This window comes from Hypanus sabinus, chromosome 11 (assembly GCF_030144855.1).
Source record: "Hypanus sabinus isolate sHypSab1 chromosome 11, sHypSab1.hap1, whole genome shotgun sequence".
Classification (NCBI taxonomy): Eukaryota; Metazoa; Chordata; class Chondrichthyes; order Myliobatiformes; family Dasyatidae; genus Hypanus; species Hypanus sabinus.
The window spans coordinates 37,754,893-37,777,814 of NC_082716.1; the positions used below are offsets into that span (position 1 = coordinate 37,754,893).

The following is a 22,922-nucleotide window of genomic DNA, read 5'->3' on the forward strand; positions in this document are numbered from 1 at the left end:
GAGCTCGACTTGAGAGGTCAAGGGTCAATAGTCATTATCTCAAGAGTAACCACCATGGAGAGAAAAACAATATCTGTATCATTGAACAGCAGATGTGGGAGCCTGCCACATGATGCTGCGAGAGCAGTCAGCTGGATAAGCCTAACACTACTGATAGGACCTGTAATCAAAACACAGCCTCCCTGTTGACCCCAACAAGGAAAGACTTCAAGTAAAAATAAATTATTTCAAACAGGCCTGTATATTTCCAATGATACCAAAGGCCCACCGCAGAACCTAATAGAAGTAACACAGTAAATGCACTGGTCATATACAATGCCAAATATAAACGTTTTACAAAATTAAAGGTAGTCAGCACCCAATAATTAATTCTAAAGAGAATTAAGTAAATTGAGAACATTCAATTTGTAGTTACCAAGGAATTATGTTTTATTACTCTGAGAAATAGTTGATTGGAAAATAACATTTTGGTTTCGAAAGAAAGCAGACATCGTTAAAATGAACATACACACACAAATCTGTTTTGACAGTAGTGCTTCTATAAAGTGTATGGTATGACAATGAAGGGCAGTTGATACACCGTATATGGGCAGTATAAGGCATTTTTTTTGGTTCAGGTGGTATTATTGGCTAAGGAAGTCAGTTGGGGGAGTGGAGGTAGGTGGGGTTATTAAACAGTGTATTTATTATTGGAGGAAGTATTTTAACATTCTATAGTGGTTGCCCCTCAATTGCAGATACCTCAGATTATCTCCGTTCCTTTGATATTTAAATCTTTCCATGAGTAAAAATGCGTCAAAGTCATTCAGAGCTGATGTTCCACTGAGGAATCATGATTACCTTTCACTTTCAACACACACTAAATGCTGGAGGAACTCAGCAGGCCCGGCAGTTTCTATGGAAAAGAGTAAGGGCTGAGTCCGTTCATCAGAACAGGAGAAAAAGGATGAGAAGTCAGAGTAAGAAGGTGGGGGGAGTGGAGGAAGAAGAAATACAAGGTGAAAGGTGATAGGTGAAAGGGGAGAGGGGAGGGGTGAAGTAAAGGGCTGGGAACTCGATTGGTGAAGGAGTTAAAGGGCTGGATGAGGGGAAATCCAATAGGGGAGGACAGAAGGCCATGGGAAAAAGGGAAGGGGGAGGAAAATCAGAGGGTGGTGATGGGCAGGCAAGGAGATAAGGTGAGAGAGGGAGATGTAGATGGGGAATGGCAAGAGAGTGAGGCATTACCATATGCTGAAGAAACCGATGTTCATGCCATCAGGTGGGAGGCTACCCAGACAGGAAATAAAGTGTTGCTCCTCCAACCTGAGTGTGGCCTCATTGTGACAGTCAAGGAGGCCATGGACTGACATGTTGGAAAGGGAATGGGAAATGGAACTAAAATGTGTGGCCACTGGGAGATCCTGCTTTTTCTGGTGGACAGAACACAGGTGCTCGAGGAAGCAATCTCCCAATCTACGTTGGGTCTCACCAGTATACCGGAGGCCACACCAGGAGCACCAAACACAGTATATGACCCCAACAGACTCACAGGTGAAGTGTCACCTCACCTGGAATGACTGTTTGTGGCCCTGAATGGTAGTGAGGAAGGAGGTGTAGGAACAGGTGTAGAACTTGTTCCGCTTGCAAGGATAAGTGCTAGGAGGGAGATCAGTGGGGAGGGATGAATGGACAAGGGAGTCATATAGGCAGCACTCCCTGCGGAAAGCAGACAGTAGGGGGGAGGGAAAGATGTGCTTGGTGGTGGGATCCCACTGGAGATGACGGAAGTTACGAAGAATTATGTGCTGGATGCGGAGGCTGGTGGGGTGGTAGGTGAGGTCACTGGTCAGGTGGCGAGAAGATAGGGTGAAGGCAGATGTGCACATAATGGAAGAGATGAAGTTGTGGGCAGCATTGATGGTGGAGGAAGGGAAACCTGTTTCTTTGAAAAGGATGACATCTACTTCATTCTGGAATGAAAAGCCTCATCCTGAAAGCAGAAGCAGTAGAGACAGAGGAATTGAGAGAAGCAGATGGTGTTTTTACGAGTAACAGGGTGAGAAGAGGTATAGTCCAGGAAGCTTTAAGAGTCTGGGGGTTCCTTGGCATTTTAATGTATAAAGCTCAACACAAGTTGCAAGTTGCGTTTATTACATGCACTCTAATAAAACGTGATAATAGAGCCAAGACATTTCACAACCTTATAGATGATTATATACCTGGACTTTATAAATTGATATCAAATTGAACAACACACGTTGCAGACACATATTAAATGCTATAAATTCATTTTGGTTCATGAAGGATTCCTCAAACCTACTCATATTAAGAATCCTCTGTTCCTTTCAACTGTTCCTTTCAAAAATATTATTTCCACCTTTCATGGATGCTGCTGGCAGCAAAGGTTTGGCTGTAGAACTGTAATTACTTATAAGATTTTCAATGAATTTTGGGTATAATTAGCTGGACCTGTATTTATAACTCACTGGTTATTACTGTGGAGAAGGTGGTGGTCTGATGGAAGTACATAAGCAGTTACAGGATTTTGATACAATAACAAAAAAAACCCCAAAAATCTCTAATTGTTAAAGTTTCATACTTAATTTGCATTCTTGCTGATTGTATTCCACTATGCTACCACAATTGTTTCATGTGTTCTTCTGGTGGGACACATCTTACCCTGGGATCTCATTAGTGAAGTCCAGGGAATTGGCTGAAGATGTAACTTGTAGAACAGCTCTCCCAACTTTGTGCACACCAGGTATGAGTGAGGAGAATGTTTCTTAATAAACTGAGTGACTTGTGGTTTGGTCATTGACAAATCCAATATTGAGCCTGGTTTCTACCATCCAAGTTTTATTATTCCTACTGTTATCGTCAAGGACTTGAGTTATTTCAGGAACATAGCAGACACGGGTGATTTAAAAGGCTAGCCACCCATATTCCTATCATTCCTCAACAATCCTCAAGTCTTTCCTAATTAGCCCAGCCCCTGAAAAAAAATAGGGAGTTAGGTAGAAAGCTGGGAAGCTGAACCACCAGGGTGGTAAACTCTGGATTGCTGCCTGCCCCAATGAGGATAAAATGAATGAATGGCTGAAAATTGAAGAATTGTTAGAGGGTTTCAGATTTCTGGATCACTGGGATGTCTTCTGGGGATGGTATGCAAAAGGATAGGTTACACCTGAACATGAGGGTGACCAAGATCCTTGTGGGCAGGTTTGCTAGGGTTGTTGGAGAGGGTTTGAACTGATTTGGCAGGGGAATGGGAACTGGAGTTATAAGGCTGAGGTTTCAGCAGCTGATATACAGTACAAGTAGATCCAGAGTGTAGTGAAACTGAGAGGAAGGACAGACAGATGACAGAGCAAAATTGCATTCAGTGGGAGTGCAACACGGTGACAAAATCAAAAAGAGTGATGAATACAGGACTGAAGACATTCTATTTGAATGCACACAGTATACAGTATAAAGTAGATGGTCTTGTAGCACTGTTAGAGATTGGCAGGTACAACATTGCGGTCATCACTGAGTCGTGGCTGAAAGAAGATCAAACTGGTGAGCTTAACATCCAATGATACATTGTTTTGCTCAAAATAGCTGGCAGATAAGCAGAGGGGGTGGGATGACTCTGTTAGTGAAAAATGAAATCAAACCCTTAGAAGGAGGTGGCATAGGATCAGAAGATGTAGAAACCTTGTGGGTAGAGTTAAGAAACTGCAAGATAAAAAACCCTGGTGGGAGTATTATACAGGCTTCTGAACAGTAGCTAGAATGTGGGATACACAATGGGAGATAGAAAAGGCAAAGTTACAATAGTCATGGGGGATTTCAATAAGCAGATATATTGGGCAAATCAGGTTGGTGCTGAATTCAAAAAAGTGAATTGGTAGAATACCTACAAGATGGCTTTTTGGAGCAGCTTGTAGTTGAGTCCAGGAGGGGAAAGGCAATTCTGGATTGGGTGCTGTGTTATGAACTAGATTTCATAAGGGAGCTTAAGGTAAAGGAACACTTAGGAAGCAATGATCATAATATGAAAGAAATTACCCTGAGTTTGAGAGAGAGAAGATAAAGTCAGATGTGTCAATGTTACAGTGGAGTAAAGGGAATTACAGAGGCATAAGAGAAAAGCAGGCCAAAGTTGATTGTTAAGGGATACTAGCAGTGATGATGGCAGAACAGCAATGGCTAGTGTTTCAGGGATGAAATTGGAAGATGCAGGATAGATACATCCCAAAGAAGAAGTATTCTAAAGGGAGGATGACACAATGGTAGCTGTCAAGGGAAGTCAAAAAGACAGCATAAAAAGAAAAGAGTGGGCATACAACATAGCAAAGATTAGTGGGAAGTTAGGGATTGGGAAGCTTTTAAAAACCAACAGAAGGCAACCAAAATGCCAAAAGGAGATAAAAGATGAAATATGAAGGAAAGCTAGCCAATAAAATTAAAGAGGATAACAAAAGTGGGTGTAGTTTCTATTACTAAGGAGAAATGCTTGGGAGCTGAAAGGTCTGATGGTAGATGCTGTAGTTCACATGGACCAGATAGACCACACTCCAGGGTTCTGAAGGAGGTTCCTGAAGAGATTTTGGAGGCATTGGTAATAATCCTTCAAGAATCACTAGATTCTGGAATGGTTCCAGAAGACTGGAAAATTGCAAATGGCACTCCACTCTTCAAGAAGGGAAGGAGGCAGATGAAAGAAAATTATACGCCAGTGAGTCGAACTTCAGTGGTTGGGAAAATGTTGGAGTCAATTGTTAAGGATGTGGTTTTGAGGTACTTGGAGGCACATAATAAAATAGGCCATAGTCAGCATTGTTTACTCAGGGAAAAATCTTAACTAATGTATACAGTGTCTATAAAAAAATTCACCCCCCAGAAGTTTTAATGTTTTATTATTTTACAACATTGAATCGTAGTGGAATTAATTTGTGTTTTTTGACATTGATCAACAGAGAAAGACTCTTTTGTGTCAAAGTGAAAACAGATCTCTATAAAGTGATCTAAATTAATTACAAATATAAAACACAAAATAACTGATTGCATAAGTATTCACCCCCTTCAAGTCAGTATTTAGTAGATGCACCCTTGGCAGCAATTATAACCTAGATACTATGTGACTAGGTCTCTACCAGCTTTGCACATCTGGACACTACAATTTCCCCCCATTCTTCTTTACAAAACTGTTCAAGCCCTTTTCAAGTCTAGGCACAAGTTCTCAGTTAGATTCAGGATTGGACTGACCTGACCACTCCAGAATATTAACTTTGTTGTTTTTAAGCCATTCCTGTGTAGATTTGGCTTTATGCTTGGGGTCACTATCTTGCTGGAAAACAAATCTTCTCCAAAGGTGCAGTTCTCTTGCAAACTGCATCAGGTTTTTCTCCTCTCAGGATTTCCCTGTATTATGCTGCATTCATTTCACCCTCATCTTCACAAGCTTTCCAGGGCCTGTTGCAGTGAAGTAGCCCCACAGCATGATACAGCCACAACCATGCTTCACGGTAGGGATGACATGTTTTAGAGTACGCACAGAGTTTGGTTTGCGCCAAACACAGCATTCAGCTCAGTTTTGGTTTCATTAGACCATAGTACCTTCTTCCATCTGAGTTCAGAGTCTCCCAGATGCCTTCTGGCAAACTCTAGCTGAGATTTCATGTGAGTTTTTTCAACAGTGGCTTCCACTTTGCCACTCTCAAGCTGCACTGGTGAAGCACCCGGGCAACAGTTGTTGTATGTGCAGTCTCTCCCATCTCAGCCACTGAAGCTTATAACTCTTCCAGAGTTGTCAAAAGTCTCTTGGTGGCCTCCCTCACTATCCCCTTCTTGCACAGTCACTCAGTTTTTGAGGACAGCCTGCTCTGGGCAGATTTACAGCTGTGCCATATTCTTGCCATTGCTTGATGAGTGACTTAACTGTACTGTAAGGGATATTCAGTGACTTGGGAATTTTCTTGTACCACCTCCTGACTTGGGCTCTTCAATAATCTTTCTGTGGAGTTGCTTCATGTTCTTTTGTCTTCATGGTGTAGTTTTTGCCAGGATACTGACTCACCAGCAGCTGGACCTTCCAGATACAGGTGTATTTTTACTACAATCAATTGAAACACCTCGATTGCACACAGGTTTCCAAAAACAGATCTCCATTTAACTAATTATGTGACTTCTAAAATCAAATAGCTGCACTAGTGATAATTTGGTGTGTGATATTAAGGAGTGAATGCTCAGGCAATCAATTATTTAATGTTTTATATTTGTAATTAATTTAGATAACTTTGTAGAGATCTGTCTTCACTTTGACACAAAAGAGTCTTTTTCTGTTGATCAGTGTCAAAAAAGCCAAATTAAATCCACTGTGATTCAATGTTGTAAAACAATAAAATATGAGTACTTCCAAGGGAGGATGAATACTTTTTATAGGCACTGTATGTTGGAATTCTTTGAAGAAATAACAAGCAGGCTAGACAAAGGATGTATAGTTGGATTTTCAGAAGGCCTTTGACAAGGTTGTACACATGAGCCTGCTTAACAAGATAAGAGCCCAAGGTATTTATATTGATTTTTATAAATGACCTAGATGAGGAAGTGGAGGGATGGGTTAGTAAGTTTGCTGATGACACAAAGGTTGGGGGTGTTGTGGATAGTGTGGAGGGCTGTCAGAAGTTACAGTGGGACATTGATAGGATGTAAAACTGGGCTGAGAAGAGGCAGATGGAGTTCAACCCAGATAAGTGTGAAGTGGTTCATTTTGGTAGGTCACATATGATGGCAGAATATAGTACTAATGGTAAGACTCTTGGCAGTGTGGAGGATCAGAGGGATCTTTGGGTTCGAGTCCATAGGACACTCAAAGCAGCTGCGCAGGTTGACTCTGTGGTTAAGAAGGTGTATTGTGTATTGGCCTTAATCAATCATGGAAGTGAATTTAGGAGCCGAGAGGTAATGTTGGACCCTGGTATATAGGACCCTGGTCAGACCCACTTGGGAGTACCATGTTCAGTTCTGGTCGCCTCACTACAGGAAGGATGTGGAAGCCATAGAAAAGGTGCAGAGGAGATTTACAAGGATGTTGCCTGGATTGGGGAGCATGCCTTATGAAAATAGGTGGAGTGAACTCGGCCTTTTCTCCTTGAAGTGACGGAGTATGAGAGGTGACCTGATAGAGGTGTACAAGATAATGAGAGGCATTGATCGTGTGGATCAGATGCTTTTTCCCAGAGTTGAAATGGTTGCCACAAGAGGGCACAGGTTTAAGGTGCTGAGGAGATGTCAGGGGTAGGTACAGATGAGATGTCAGGGGTAAGTTTTTTATTCAGAGAGTGGTGAGTACGTAGAATGGGCTGCCAGCAACAGTGGTGGAGACGGATATGATAGGGTCTTTTAAGAGACTTTTGGATAGGTACATGGAGCTTAGAAAAATAGAGGGCTATGGGTAAGCCTAGTAATTTCTGTGGTAGGGACATGTTCAGCACAACTTTGTGGGCGAAGGGCCTGTGTTGTGCTGTAAGTTTTCTATGTTTTCTATGTATTACAGAAAAGATACGAGAATGGATTGGCTCTCTGATAGAAGGCAAAGAGTGATTACAAAGGGGGCCTTTTCTGGTTGGCTGCTGGTGATTAGTGGTGACCCACAGGGGTTGCTGTTCGGACTGCTTCTTTTCACATTATAGGTCAATGATTTGGATGATGGAATTGATGGCTTTGTGGCCAAGTTTGTGGATGACACAAAGATAAGTGGAGAAGGCAGGGAGTCTGCAGAAGTGCTCAGACAGATTAGGAGAATGGGCAAAGAAGTGACAGGCTTAATATAGTGTAGGGACATGTATGGTCATGCACTTTGGCAGAAGGAATAAAGGTGTATAATATTTTCTAAACAGGGAGAAAATTCAAAAATCATAGAGGCAAAGGGGCTTGGGAGCCTTGTGCAAGATTCAATAAAGGTTAACTTTCGGATTGAGTCGATGATAAGGAAGGCAAATGCAATGTTAGTGTTCATTTCAAGAGGACTAGAATATAAGAGCGAGAATGTCATACTGAGGTCAGACCACACTTGGAGTATTGTGAGCAGTTTTGGGCTCCATATCGAAGAAAAGTTGCGCTGGCATTGAAGATGGTCCAGAGGAAGTTCACGAGAATGATTCCAGGACTGAAAAGGTTAACATATGAGGAGGATTTGATGACTCTGGACCTGTACTTGCTGGAGTTTTGTAGAATGAAGGGGAATCTCACTGAAACATATTGAATAATAAAAAGCTTAGATAAAGCGGATGTGGAAAGGATGTTTCCTTTAGTGGGTAAGTCTAGGACCAGAGGGCACAGACTCAGAATAGAGGGACATCCATTCAGAAAAGAGATGAGAAAGAATTTCTTTTGCTGGGGGGTAGTGAATCTATAAAATTCATCGCCACAGACAGCTGTGGAGGCCAAATCATTAAGTATATTGAAGATGGAGGTTGATAGATTCTTGATTAGTCTTGGCATTAAAGGTTATGGGGAGAGGGCAGGAGAATGGGATTGAGATGGAATAGCAGAGACACTCGATGAATTGAATGGCCCATTTCTGCTGCATTGTTTTATGTCTTATAACCGCTGTTATAACTACAATAAAAGCTCTTATTTTGAAATCTCCTCTACAAAACAGACAACTAATCCTGACTAGCCTGTTTCCTTTATTTCAGACATAACTTTGGAAAAGCAAAAAAAAATCAAAGGGGTTTGGAAATATTTCAGACATTCATTTCTGTTTATATTAGACTTATCCAAAGATTTCTCCTACTGCAGAAACATTTGCACTATGTACCCCCTCAAAACATGAAGATACTTCATGTTACATTTCTTGTACCCCTGCTACATTGCACTTACTTGTGGTTTTAATTGTCCACCAAACTAGTAACTTTTTGCTTTAACATTCCTTGATCTTTGATTACTAATGCATTCTATAACCTCACTCTTACCCATCTCCTTCCTGGGACCGAAGTAATTGTGCCATTCTAATTAAATGACACAGATAATTTATATTCTCTGTTATCTGTACCTTTGTGCCCGCAGTGCTGCAGCAAGCAAGTTTTTCTTTGTGACCGTCCCTCACTGGTGCATTTGACAATAAACTTGACTAAATTTAAATAAAATTGGTAATAATTCTGTGGAAAACTTACTGTGCAGCGCATCAAACTCTTACTAAAGTGTCTGTTTCACAGAATAATTTGAAATTAAATTTACCATCCACCACTGTGAACAGGTTCACTGGGCAACATAAGAATTTTGCATTTTAACTAAACTTTTTCAATGCACGTGCTGTCCTCTGCAGACTTATCCACAGGCGTCTCCTATAAACAAAAGTGGCAACAACAAATTTAAAGTCTCAGTTTTATTAAAATGATTTATTTTTCCTCCCTCTCACTCATTGTTTCACAAGGTGTGTAAGAGCAGACACTATAACAAAAACAAAAAAAAATGCTATGAAATTGCTTGTTGCAAAGCAATGTATTGTAATGATGGTACTTTACATTTAACAAGTTTATACAAACAATTAATGATACAAAACTTAAGAACCTAGTAAAATATGTGTTTTTGTAAAATAAGAGTTTCTAGAATAACAGTTTACTATGATATGGCACCTAAAGAGATATAAATGTATGTAACACATACAAATTGCTGGAGAAACTCAGCAGGTCAGACAATATCTATAGAGGGGACTAAACAGTCAATATTTCCAGCTGAGACCCCTCATCAGGATTTCCAGCATCTCTTGTGTTTACGTGCAAATATACAGTATGCAATTCATTTGTTCAAAATAATTGCCCAGCTATTTCAGTTGACTCACTAACCATTGCAGATAGCTTTACACCAATGCAAAACAGCAGAAAGTAAATTCAAAAGAAAATGCTGTGAGTGTATATATGGTACTATTTCACAGTACAATTACAGTACCTTTGCCTTTGTAAAGAAAGTGCATTTCTGATAGGAGATGTGCTCTAAGACAATACAGCTCACTGAATTAATGTCTTGATGTTGTAGCCTCCTCTCCAATCCAAAACAGATTCAGATACGACTTTTATCTGTCAAGACTCAATCGCTGAATTGATCAGTTCTTCACTTTCAGAAAGGACTTTATTTGTGTCATGATTATATCGTACATTTTCAAGACAGTAATTTTAAAATATATACTATAAAAATGCTTTGTATATGTATGTTTGTATTCTATTGTTAAGTTCAGAAATTAAATGAATCAAGAATACACTGAAATGGGAAACTTAAATCCCATTAATGAGATTGTGCAATATAGTTTGGCCATTTAACTTGATTGGTAAATAGCAAAAAAGAGGATGTTAACTGTTAGAATTATGCTATTGATTAACATTGCCACAGTGCAAGAAAAATTGATCTCGGTTACTCTGGTCTCCAAACCTCCTATTACACCCACATTCACCAATTTCCATTTACCAACAGTTTTCTGAGCAAAAGTCTTTCAAAACTCTTCATGTTTTAGGTTCACATTCCCCTTTTCCCATATCCAGCTGCTACTCTTCCATATAGTGTGCCACCACAAAATTCTGAAGGTGTATTGCCTGTGGAAACACAATTTAGTGCTGACATACTTCCACTTATAATGAACCACAGATGGAATTTATGTACTGCTGTTTTAACTTTGATCATTACCTCTCCCCATGCTACGCCTCAGTTATTCAGTCCAATAGGCAGGTATGGAGCATTCAGTTTCCGAGATGTAGAAAGTGCACGTTAAAGACAGGAAGTGACTTCTTCGTTGATGTTTCTCCATGTCATTCTCTGTTTTTTTTTTGTTTCATAGAAACATAGAAAACCTACAGCACAATACAGGCCCTTCAGCCACAAAATTGTGCCAAACATGTCCCTACCTTAGAAATTACTAGGGTTACCCATAGTCCTCTATTTTTCTAAGCTCCATGTATCCATCCAGGAGTCTCTTAAAAGACTCTATCATATCCGCCTCCACTACACTTGCCGGCAGCCCATTCCACGCACTCACCACTCTCTGCGTAAAAAAAACACTTATCCCTGACATCTCCACTGTACCTACTCCCCAGCACCTTAAACCTGTGCCCTCTTGTGGCAGCCATTTCAGCCCTGGGAAAAAACCTCTGACTATCCACATGATCAATGCCTCTCATCATCTTATATACCCCTATCAGGTCACCTCTCATCCTCCATCGCTTCAAGGAGAAAAGGCCGAGTTCACTTAACTTGTTTTCATAAGGCATGCTCCCCAATCCAGGCAACATCCTTGTAAATCTCCTCTGCACCCTTTCTATGGTTTCCACATCCTTCCTGTAGTGAGGCGACCAGAACTGAGCACAGTACTCCAAGTGGGGCCTGGCTAGGGTCCTATATAGCTGCAACATTACCTCTCGGTTCCTAAATTCAATCCTATGATTGATGAAGGCCAATACACTGTATGCCTTCTTAACCATAGAGTCAACTTGCACAGCTGCTTTGAGTGTCCTATGGACTCGGACCCCAAGATCCCTCTGATCCATACTGTCAAGAGTCTTACCATTAATACTATATTCAGCCATCATATGTGACCTACCAAAATGAATCACTTCACACTTATCTGGGTTAAACTCCATCTGCCACTTCTCAGCCCAGTTTTGCATCCTATCAATGTCCCGCTGTAACTTCTGACAGCCCTCCTCACTGTCCACAACACCTCCAACCTTTGCATCATCAGCAAACTTACTAACCCATCCCTCCACCTCCTCATTCAGGTCATTTATAAAAATCATGAAGAGTAAGGGTCCCAGAACAGATCCCTGAGGCACACCACTGATTGATTTTGTTAGATTATTTCTTCCCCGTGAACATCTATCAGCAAAATAACAAGAAATATCAGGTTCCTTCTGCATTTTCATCCAAATTAATCCATGGTGCCAGAATAGTAAACCAGAACTGTGCAGAACAGAAAGCTCCTTCACCATTCAAAATTCAAGTAAAAAATTAGCGCCCTGAACTAAATTCTCACCCTCTTTTACTGATGTAGCCACCAGATAAGGTTCATGTTGTGATGGTGAAAAAGTTATAAAAAGAACTAACGTGAAACGGAGTAGATGATGAAGAACCTGAAGGCTTGAAGACCAACAACGAGACATTGAAAAGGATATCCAGCAAGGTTCCAATATAAACCAAACAGTACTGCCCAAGTCCCATGTGCTCACCAGGTTAGAAAAACACGGTCCCAAAATAGGTGATAATGCTCATCGCAAAAACAGGCGAACCTGCCAAAACACCATCTATACCCTTGCTCCATTTAAAAACATTTCCTACATCAAGCTGCGTTGGAGTGTTTATTTTTCCTTCTTGAATTTATTTACTCATAGTTCCCCCATATGCAAAAAAAATGTTCAAAAGATTTTCCTTTAAAGAGAAAACAAAGTTCCAAGGGGGAAAACAGATGGGAGAGTGCTTTACTGGATACCCTGTAACCAGTGTGCACCACTTGCATCACATCAGTCAATTGATACTTTGTTTTACAATAATGCCAGTTGGGGAGAAAAATGACTAGATTATAGCTGCATTATCGTTTTCCTTTCCTTGGTTGATGGCTATAACCACAGAATGAACTCTGAGACCACCCTGATGAAACCAGATGATCATGCTGGAAATAAAAATGCAGGTCCCACCATATTCATCCTTTAACAGTGCCCCTCTGTCTCAGGGATAGTGGTTGGGGATAAGATGTATGTGGAGGGTACTGCAAATCAGGTTTTCTTGTATCACAATAAGAAAGGGTGATATCACCAGTTATCAATGCTGTAAGTATGACATGAAAAGTCAGCATCAAATAATGTCTGCTTTTAATATACCATAAAGTAATGACATTTCACTCACAACTAATGTTTCCTTCTTTCAAAAGGAGTGTCAAAGCAGACAGCAGGGAACCTCACATAATGGACATAATGGACTATTTTCTATATTTGAACTTGGACAATATACAGTATATTATCAGGATACTCAGTCCTGAGGTTCCATTGGATTCGAACAACACCCGCCAGCCAGCGCACTTTCAGGGACAGTCAATGGGTGGTGCTTCTCAGATCTAATACATAGACTGTGGATTGAACCAAGGTCTTTCCCACTGTATACAACTGCACTTCTGATTGCCTTTGGCAGCTGAGCCATCAAAAGATCCAATGCATTTTTATTTTGCCTGAATTTAAAATGCGAAAATGTGAAGTTGATTTAAAACTGTCTCCACAGCAAATCAATTCAAATCAGACTTGTGCAAGCACGTCCAACTGAATCCCAGTATATCTTCAGCCACCTTCCTTCCCTAAGTAACAAAGTGCCAATTACAATATTGTTCCAGCACCTCTCAACTCACATGTCCTTCTGACTGACTGATCAGACTAGTCTGTGATGTTTGTGATGTCCCATACAGTGGAAAGTTCTTTCAACATTCACTGGCTGAATTCATTTGTGAAAATGGCCAGTTAGTTGCCTGCTACAAGAAGTATAGTCCAGCCAGCATCAAAACATTTGGTGGTTAGGCTCAGAAAACTGCAAAAATAAAACAGCAGTACAGGGTTGGGATCATTCTTCCTTAGAAAAATAAACATTTCATTTTTTTACAGAGAGCAGAAACACTTTCAGAATTTCTGGAATGCCTATAGATTGTTCATTTAAATTTCCAGTCACAGGAAGTAACTTAGTTTTTAAGAATCAAAAGTTTGGGAAGGAAAAAGGTAAAAATATTATTTTAAAAATTACCAATTTGCAAATAAACTTTCCTTTTCATCTTTGTGTTCTCTTTGCTTATGGTTGGCAAGTTAAGCAAGGACAGACAGATGAAAGGTTTCAGCATGAAGAAAATATTCTCAGCTAAGTTTATAGCTCCCTGAGTGATACAAAAATGACAATATGCAGGCTGCTCAAGCTGAGTAAATAGATAACTGAATGAGGCAGGCGAAGAATCTTTAGTCCTTTCCAGTAGCAGAAGCAAGAAAAAAAACTCAGGCAATAAAAAAAACCCAAAGCCTGAGTAGCTGCCTTTTGGATTTTTCTCGACAGCACGTTATAGATCAGACTGCAAATTGGAACTCGCAGCTAATTTACAGTGTCAGAAAGTAGCTGTAAACTGCACTTCAGTGATGGCAGTGCGTAAGGAGCCAGAATCTGCCTCTCAGCAAGGCGTCATGCTCTGCCAGTCAGCGACTGCGACTCCTGAGGTAGTCTGTTTAAGCATTAAGTCAGCTGTCAGGTCATCAGCTTGGATTCCAGAGGTGGGCTGACAAAAATCAATATGTCTCCACCAATTTTTCATGGGATGAGAAGTGCATAAAATCTTTGTTTTGACAGGCCAATGGGGTAAAAAGCACTAGATCACCAATTATTTCTGGGTAAATAATGGCCAAAATTAGAGAGCTGCAGCAAGCATGCTTTCAGGGACACAGAGAAGACGCTTTAGGCTCCTCTCTCTCTCTCTCTCTCTCTCTCTCTCTCTCTCTCTCTCTCTCTCTCTCACTCTCACCCCCCCCCCCCACACACACACCAACAAGTAAAAGCATTAAGTTTCATCGTCCGCTTAGAAACTGGGCAGAAACTATCCTGGTTATGTTCTTTCTAGTCAATTGTACAGTGCAAATAATGCATCAGTGTTTCTGTTTTCTCCCTCCTCTCTGTTCCGTTCACCTTCCCACACCCCAATTTCCTTTCCAGCACCTTCCCCCACCACTCCCCCATCCCCTCAGCGTTCTCCTACACCATTATTTCCAAAGAGACCCAATTTGTCATGTCATGTACAGATGCAAACCCTCCTGCTGTAACTGATGGGGAAGAACCACTTTCCCTTCTTCATTTATTTGCTAGCTGCACAAAGAGCATACCAGTCCCGCAGAAAGCTGACAATAGCACCAGCAACAATCCTCACTGCAGGTGTCACAGGACATTAACCCATGCTTAACTACGAGCTCCATAGAAACTTGGGCAGGACTGCAATGTGAGCAGCCCCTAACCTTTGGAAAGGAACGAAGACCCGGGTGGTCAGACGTGCCATCTCATCAAATCTCCCAAACCGTTTTAGCTAAAGCAAGCAATATAAAAATAATTCAAGCGGAATCTTTTTTCTCCCTCAATCTTTAATGGCCATTTTCCATCCTTGGCATTCAGAAGGCCCTTATTATAGGATGGTGGGGAGCAGAGTGTTGGCAGGCATGGGGAGAAGATAACTTTGGCAGTGTGAAGAAGCAGGAATACATTGCTATATGTGCTTGATTTATGGGCATGTTAAATCTAATTTCATTGTACTTTGTATGATTGTGGAAGTGAATTGAGTGCTACATGATCCAGCTTCCATGAAAAATGAACAGCATTTGAAAATTACACAAAGTGTGTGATTTTCAAGCCAGGTTTTCACACACAAACACAGACACAATAGTGGGGGGGGGGGGGGTTGATAAGTGTGTGCAATGGTATCAGATGCCATGTGACGCCCTTTCAAACCGTCAGCTGCATCAGGATACCTCATAGGTTTAAGTTTGCTGACAACACCACAAATCGAAGGTGGCGATGTACCTCTCACTTAATGTCAGAAAAACTGAAGAGTTTATTGACTACAAGTGAAGGAAACCAGAGGTCCATGAGCCAGTCTTCCTCAGGGGATCGGAGGTGGAGAGGGTCAGCAACTTTAAAATCCTCGGTGTTATCATTTCAGAGGACCTGTCCTGGGCCAGTACGCAAGTGCCATCACAAAGGAGGCAAGGCATCCTCTCCTTCCTCAGAAGCTTGTGAAGATACGGTATGTATCTAAAGCTTTGACAGACTTCTGTAGATGGAGTGTTATACTGACTGGTTGCAACATGGCCCTCGTACGGAAACACCAATGCTCTTTACTTTGATAATCAATCTACTGTTGAACTTTTGAACCTTGAACTTTGAAAAATCCATGGACACGTGTAGGTACTGGCTTTCATAGCACTTATGAGGCTTGTATTCACATGACTTCAATGGGCTGGTGACTGGGTATTTGATTTTGGCGGATTCCCTTTTGAGGTCCACGCTTAGCTCTCATTTGCAACTACCCCACTTCCCTCCAGCCTGATCCTCATTGAGAGGCTACACCCCACCACCCTCTCTCCACAAGGTACTTGCCTTTGTCTGAGATGCCTTAACCCGCTGATCTACCAGTCCAAGCAGAAACCCCCACTGGCCTCTCCAGCCTTCTTCAAAGACCAGCCCCTTCAATACAAAGGAGAAACTGCAGATGTTCGAATCTGTGGTAACTTACAACGAGCAGGAGGAACTCAGCAGGTCAGGCAGCCTTCGTGGACAGTGAATGTTTTGGGTCGAGACTCTTCAAATGAAGCTAATCGATCCCTCCCAAGTTGCTGCCAGACACATTGAATTCCTCCCGCATTTTCTGTGTTGCACCATGAATACAGATATTTGACTGGCTCCCTTCTCATGCCACCATAGAGTTCAATATTTGGACTCTTTTGTAAGTTATTTTATGATCATAAGTTATGCTCCCACATTTAACCCATGGCCAAACTTTCTGCAATGCCCCACCAGAGAATTTTACTATAATCAACCCAATTCCTTCCCCATACAACACTCAGCAAACCTCAACACAATCCAATCACTAATTACATTCCCTCCCAATTCTTATGCCTGGTTCAATTCCTGAAAGGAACTTTGACCCTCCTTCTCCAGCCAGGGCCTCTGTCACTGCAACCATGCCCCCAACTCACCCCCACAATGCACAAATTGTATTCATGTGTGTTCAATTGTGCAAAGCTTATTCCATTGTGCATGACTAAAAACATTGCAAAAAGAGTACCCGTGGAAAAAATGCGCTGACCCAATGACCAATCTACCTCCCTGACACTCAGCCAACGGGTGGTTTAATGCACTTTTCGATACATAAAGATTGTTGAGGACTTTTCCAGTAAGGTCGAGGGAAGGAAAATCAGAGAGTTAGAATTCAGATGTCTAACTACTCTGCCATTGTCGGTAGATCTAAAAATATTGAGGGGTCATGATGCTAATATACAGGCTGAAGGAGATTGCTGAGGAGGAGACCGGTTAAAAAAATGATGGAGAAATTTAGCAACCAATACAAAGTGTCTGAATTCAATGCACTGGCATGGAAAGTTGTGATAGGACAGTGAGATGTAGTGATAGCTAAGTGTGTCTTACAGGATTCTAACACATAGTGATGCAGGCACAAAATAAATCAGAATCAGTTCAAGTTTATTGTCACTGACACGTCGTCAAACTTGTTGTTTTCAGGCAGCAGCAGATTACGATGCGTAAAAAAAATACTATGCTACAATGAGAAGTATTTATATGGTAAAGAAACAGTGCAAAATAGTGAGGTAGTGCTTATGATTGATGGACAGCTCAGAAATCTGATGGCAGAAGGGTAGAAGCTCTTCCTGAGTTGCTGAGTGTGCCATCCTCTGGCTCCTGTACCTCTTCCCTGATGGTAGTAATGAGAAGAGTGCATGTCCCGGATGATTGTTCACTTTAACTGGTTTTCTCCTATAGTTTTCCATTACATACAAGGACCCAGCCTTACTGTATTCCTGCTTCTGACACGAAAAAGGCGGAGAAATACAGGGACGAGATCAAGAGCCTTGTAGCTATACTTCACTGCGCAACTTGCTGAAAGCCCAGACGGTAAATAACGCTCATACAAAAAGCAGAAGAAAATTCTTTACAATAAATCATTTCTCTGTGAAATAATATTTGGTTTTCATAATGAGTCTCCTGAGGTGCATTTTGGAGCTGACATCGGGCTTGTGATGCAGTGATCTGTAGCAGTGGGAAACACTTTACTAAAACTGCCTAGCACTCCGTTATTTTTAATGCAGTTTATTCCAGTTTTGTCAGATCAATTATTAATTGTCCCTTGTTTTTGCTATTATGAAGTTGCACAAAAATTAAAATCAATACATGAGTAAGAAGAAATAAAAGATGAACAAAAGATAATCTATTCATGGGGGTCAAAGTTACATACTTGGAACATAATCAAATTCAAATGATAATTTCCTTTAAAATTATTTATATTTTTTACAAATGGGAAAACTTGTAGTTGCAAAATATTATGTTTCTTAACAAAACATAAGTATTTAGTTAATAATGATTTCAAATTGTCACACTGAGAACTAAAGGATTTTTTTCATATTTACTTTACAAATGGGTGCACTTCCCATCTATTTTACTAATGGGAGTAGAGCGATCGAGGAGAAGGAAGAATGTAAAAATGTATCTATTAGAGCCTATAGAATGAATTCTGGTGCCTAGTTGGATCATGTTTTTATTAAAGTATTTCAAGAGCCTTCTCAAAGAAAAGCTTCTGCTCAGCACACCTCCAACATACTAGCATTTACTGTGGGAAGAGTGTGCACTTAAATGCTGTCATAGCTTGTTTGTGTCTCCTCGTCACAGAAGCATAATAAAGCTGTTGTAATATACTAGAACTTGTGTGGTCTTCTGTGTAATTTGCATACTAATTACCAAGTGCAAATGAAGGGAAAGCTGTCTATCGACATACAGAGCTTGATCCCTCTAACAAGCTAATCTTGCATGTAGTTAACTTTGATATACAACCTCTCATTAGTATTATAATAAAGTACATGAAACAGCCATAAAACGTTATATACTGCACAAGTGTTGTTTTCATACCAATTATCTCAAGGCATATTTATTACTGAAGTGACTACATGCCCCCCTGTGTTGCTTTGGGGTTATAGGGAGGAGAGGGGGGGAGTGGTGTAGGAAAGGGGAAAAGACTTGCAGCTTCTAGCCTGTCAAGTAGAACTCGTCAAAAGGAAAATTTGGAGTCAGATTTTATGGATTCCACTGATCTCAGCTGTCGCAATTGACGATGCACAGCGGGAGCACTCCTCTGCCTAACAATATAATGAAAGGTATGATATCAATTCTCCGATCAGCAGGGAGTGAATTCAACTTACACAATCCTCTCTCTCGCTCACTCACTCACTGAATAGTTCATCGTTTACAAACTGCAGGCACATTTTCATGAAAATGAAAAGAAGCAAACACTACTTTGCCAACTACTTAGAGAAAAGATTTTAAATCCTTGTGGGTTCAATTGATCTTAAAACCATTCTAATATACAGCTTTCAAACAGAGGGATTAAAATGGATCAGAGGGCATATGCAGTCTCCTACTTGGGTGTGGAACAATATTAGATCTTTTGTAACCAATTAAAAAAGACAATAGTGGGATTTCTAAGTCTCAACTCAATGTTGTATCAAAATGATTTACTTATCCTTAAGTATATTCAAAATCACTTGGCATTTTTAAAAATTGCTAATCATACATTACTCTTCCCCCCCCTTTCTTCGTATTCATATCCCAAGTGTTACATGCTGCTCCTTAGGTGAGAGAACAGTGATGCATCCTGCTCCCATGACACTGGTATTACCACTCTCTAATTTGCAAACAGGAGATGCACCAGAATTACGCTCCTAACACCTCTGATGGACTCGCTCCCTGACCCATCGTTTTATATCATTAGTGTTCTATCTCACAGTGAATAAAAGGAAGTGAACAGTCATCAACAATACCAGTATCTGCACAATCTCCAAAGTTATAAAATTATGCTAATTATGTTAAGAATGAATATACTTTTGGTTCTGCATTACTTTTTGCATTTTTTGCATTACTTATTTAATTTTAATTATATATATATATATATATATATATATATATACATACACACAGTGCCTTATAGTAATTTATAGTATTTTTATGTATTGCACTGTAATGCCACTGCTAAACATCTCAGTGATATTTTCAACAGGATTCTGATTCTAAACAAGGGGCACATTTGGAGTCCTTTAATGATCTACAGTACACCTTTCTGAATGCTGATTCAGCTACTCTAACCTTGTAAGTGCAGACATAGGATAATTTAATTTCAATCGGGGTCCTATTACTTATTACTTTAGTAATTAAATGTTTTTCACTTTTACATGTGCATCCATAATGTAAAACAAAATGCTCACAATACTGACAAAATGGAAGCTGTGCCAGTGAACAGTCTGGTGGAAGCGAATTAAAGTAGTTAAATTGCTTTCACAGTTACAGTGCTTCTGACATGTTCAAGTAGTGTGTCCTATTGAATAAGGATCAGATTGTTCAAATTCCCTTAAAACAGAATCACTTAAAAGATAGTAAAGTGCTTGCAGTCCAGCAGCATGTTAATTGCAGCTGTTATTGTCAGTAATTAGGGCAGCTCTTCCTTTTTCCAAACTGGGTCAACAACAGCCTGTTAAATTAGAAAGAAATCAGAATGAAGATAGTGTCTCTTAAGTCAGATGTTTCCTGACCAAAAACATCCTCAATCATTTCCTGCTGGGAGAATAACCTGTTCGTCACTAAACTTTGATCACTTTTCAGGGTCACATTCCTGCCAGAACTTCCTCATGCAACAGCTGTGTCAAGTCACTGCAACATGTCTACTGTAAGTATTAGGAAACGGTAAGCCATTTTTTGTTAGTCCTCCTTCACGTAATACATGTTCTTTAAGTTATTCCTCTTCCTCAGCTTATAGCTCCATGTCCTAACTACAGTGAACATGACTAAGCCATTCAACCCTTTGAGCTTGTTCTGTCACTTGTTCAATCATGACTATTGTGCGTAACAACTCAATATTCCTCTGATCCATATCCTTCACATAGCAAAATTCCATCAATTTGCAGTCTTGTGAAGAAAAAAAGTTCAACATTTCTACTGTGTAAAACTGTGTTTCTTGATTGCATTCAAGTTTACAGATTCTATCTCTGTGCAAGAATACTACCACCAGAGGAAATTGTTTACTTATCAGATCCCTCTACCACTTCAAATATTTCACTCTTCAACCACCAACCAACTAGAGTTCTTCAGTGAACTTAAATTCACTTAAACTAGATTTATCTATCTGTCGCCTCTTAGGTCTTAATATCAATCTCTGCTTTTCTCTCCCCAATGCCATATTATCTTACGAAAACAAGTAGACAATCTGGCCACTCGAGCCTGATCCTCTGGTCAATACCATCATTGAATGTCGCCCTAACTCCAAATACCCTTGCTGAGTTGTAGTGCACAGGTAGGATCTACCCAATTCAGTAATGCATAAAAATTGCCTGACAGTAATTGGATAAAGATAATGCCAGTACATTGTTTTTTTTTACTTTTTCTACTTCCACACTCCTTCACCTCCTTCCCAAATGGAGATGAGAAGTTCCGAATATAAGAATGCATGAAAACAATGGGTATATGAATTTTTAATAACTTTACAAAGTAGGAGTGTGAGCATTCTGTGTTACTAATCTCTTACCATTTTCAATGTACTATTCTCTTAGCATTCTCAACATACTATCAATTATCTTTCACTACGCAGCAGGCAATTCAGCTCATCAGAACCGTTCCAACTCCCAGCAGAGTAATCACATCTGTTCCATGCATTCTCCACTCATTTTCCTGAAACTGTACCACTTACTCTCTCTCTCTCTCTCTCTCTCTCTCTCTCTCTCTCCCTCCCTCTCTCTCTCTCTCTCTCTCTCTCTCTCTCTCTCTCTCTCCCTCTCTCTCTCTCTCTATCTCTCTCTCACACACACACACACACACATTCTACCTTCTTTTAGAACTTAATTACAGTAAAGGACAACTTGATGGTATTCCTCTCCCCGCCTTGCAGAGCATTGGAATATCCTTAATATTTTTTCCTGTTTTTTACGGGGCCGAGTTGCTAGCTCAACATTCAACCCAGCACGAATGGAAAACGTGCAAGCAGCCAGCGGGATTCGAACCCGGGGCCACTCACCTCGAAGTCCAGTGCGGATGCCACTACACCACCAGCTGGCATAAGGACAACTTATAAGAAGTTGTGTTTGGGATGTGGAAGGAAACTCGAGCACAGAGAGGAACCCAGCCTAGTTCAGGTGTACATGGAAACTCCATACAGACTGTAGTCAAGGTCAGGATTGAACCTGGCTCCTATGGAACTGAGAAGTCACCACACTTAACAGTTGCATCATACAATCACCATTGCCAAATGGAAGTACAAAATGAGCACGATATGAATATTGTGTGAAACATAACATTGTTAGGCAAACAGATCATAAGTGTTCTTACAAACTAAATGTATTGAAGACGGGATTCATTTGAGCACATGCTCTAGAAATACAGTGAAATGTAAACACTATAAATACAATGACACAATTTCATTTAAGTGAATTATTTTAGAATCAGAACTACAAATTACATTCTTAAACAAAACTCTGCACTTTATATTTTAAGATGTAGCTTTTCAAGGTTCTTACATTTCATGTTTTGTAGTTTGAATAAAACGGAATCACTTTTGTTTGCTCTTACAAAAATAGGCCTAATTTAAATCCCATCTTTAATTTTAATCTGAAAGACAGTTTGCCTGTTTCCTGACCTCTTGCTCAGACAAAAGGCAAATCAGGATATTATAACTTTTTATCAGTGCTGCACTTTGCTGATAGATAAAACAACATCTTGATAGAAAGCCAGTCACAGGCGTCTTTACAACCCTCCACACATCTGAAAGGCAATCCAGTCACTGCTTTCCCTGATAAGCCAGTAATTCCTGAATTGTAAATGTTGATGACAAGCTATATATTATGCCAGCAATAATTTGCCAAATTTGAGCCTATAATATAATATCAGCAAAATGTCAATGATAGTAATGTGATTAACACCCTCAAATGAAATATTGAACACTGCAGCTTTGGTTGAATGAGGATACAGAGGTTTCTGTCAAAGGAAATCAATGTTGAAAGCAGCCGGGATGGTCATAAACTCACAATAAAACTTGGGCCTGTTTTTATTTCCCACATTTGTGAGGTGAATAGATTCTCACTCTACAAATGACTAGAATAACACAGCAAAATAGCTGTTGGTAACTAAGGAGACAGTGGGAT

At 40.2% G+C, this 22,922-nt stretch overlaps 1 protein-coding gene across 7 annotated transcripts in view; it reads right to left on the reverse strand.

Annotated features, from left to right (window-relative positions):
- Positions 1–22,922, reverse strand: part of rnf220a (ring finger protein 220a) — a 467,383-nt gene that overhangs the window by 390,700 nt on the left and 53,761 nt on the right. The window lies entirely within an intron of this gene.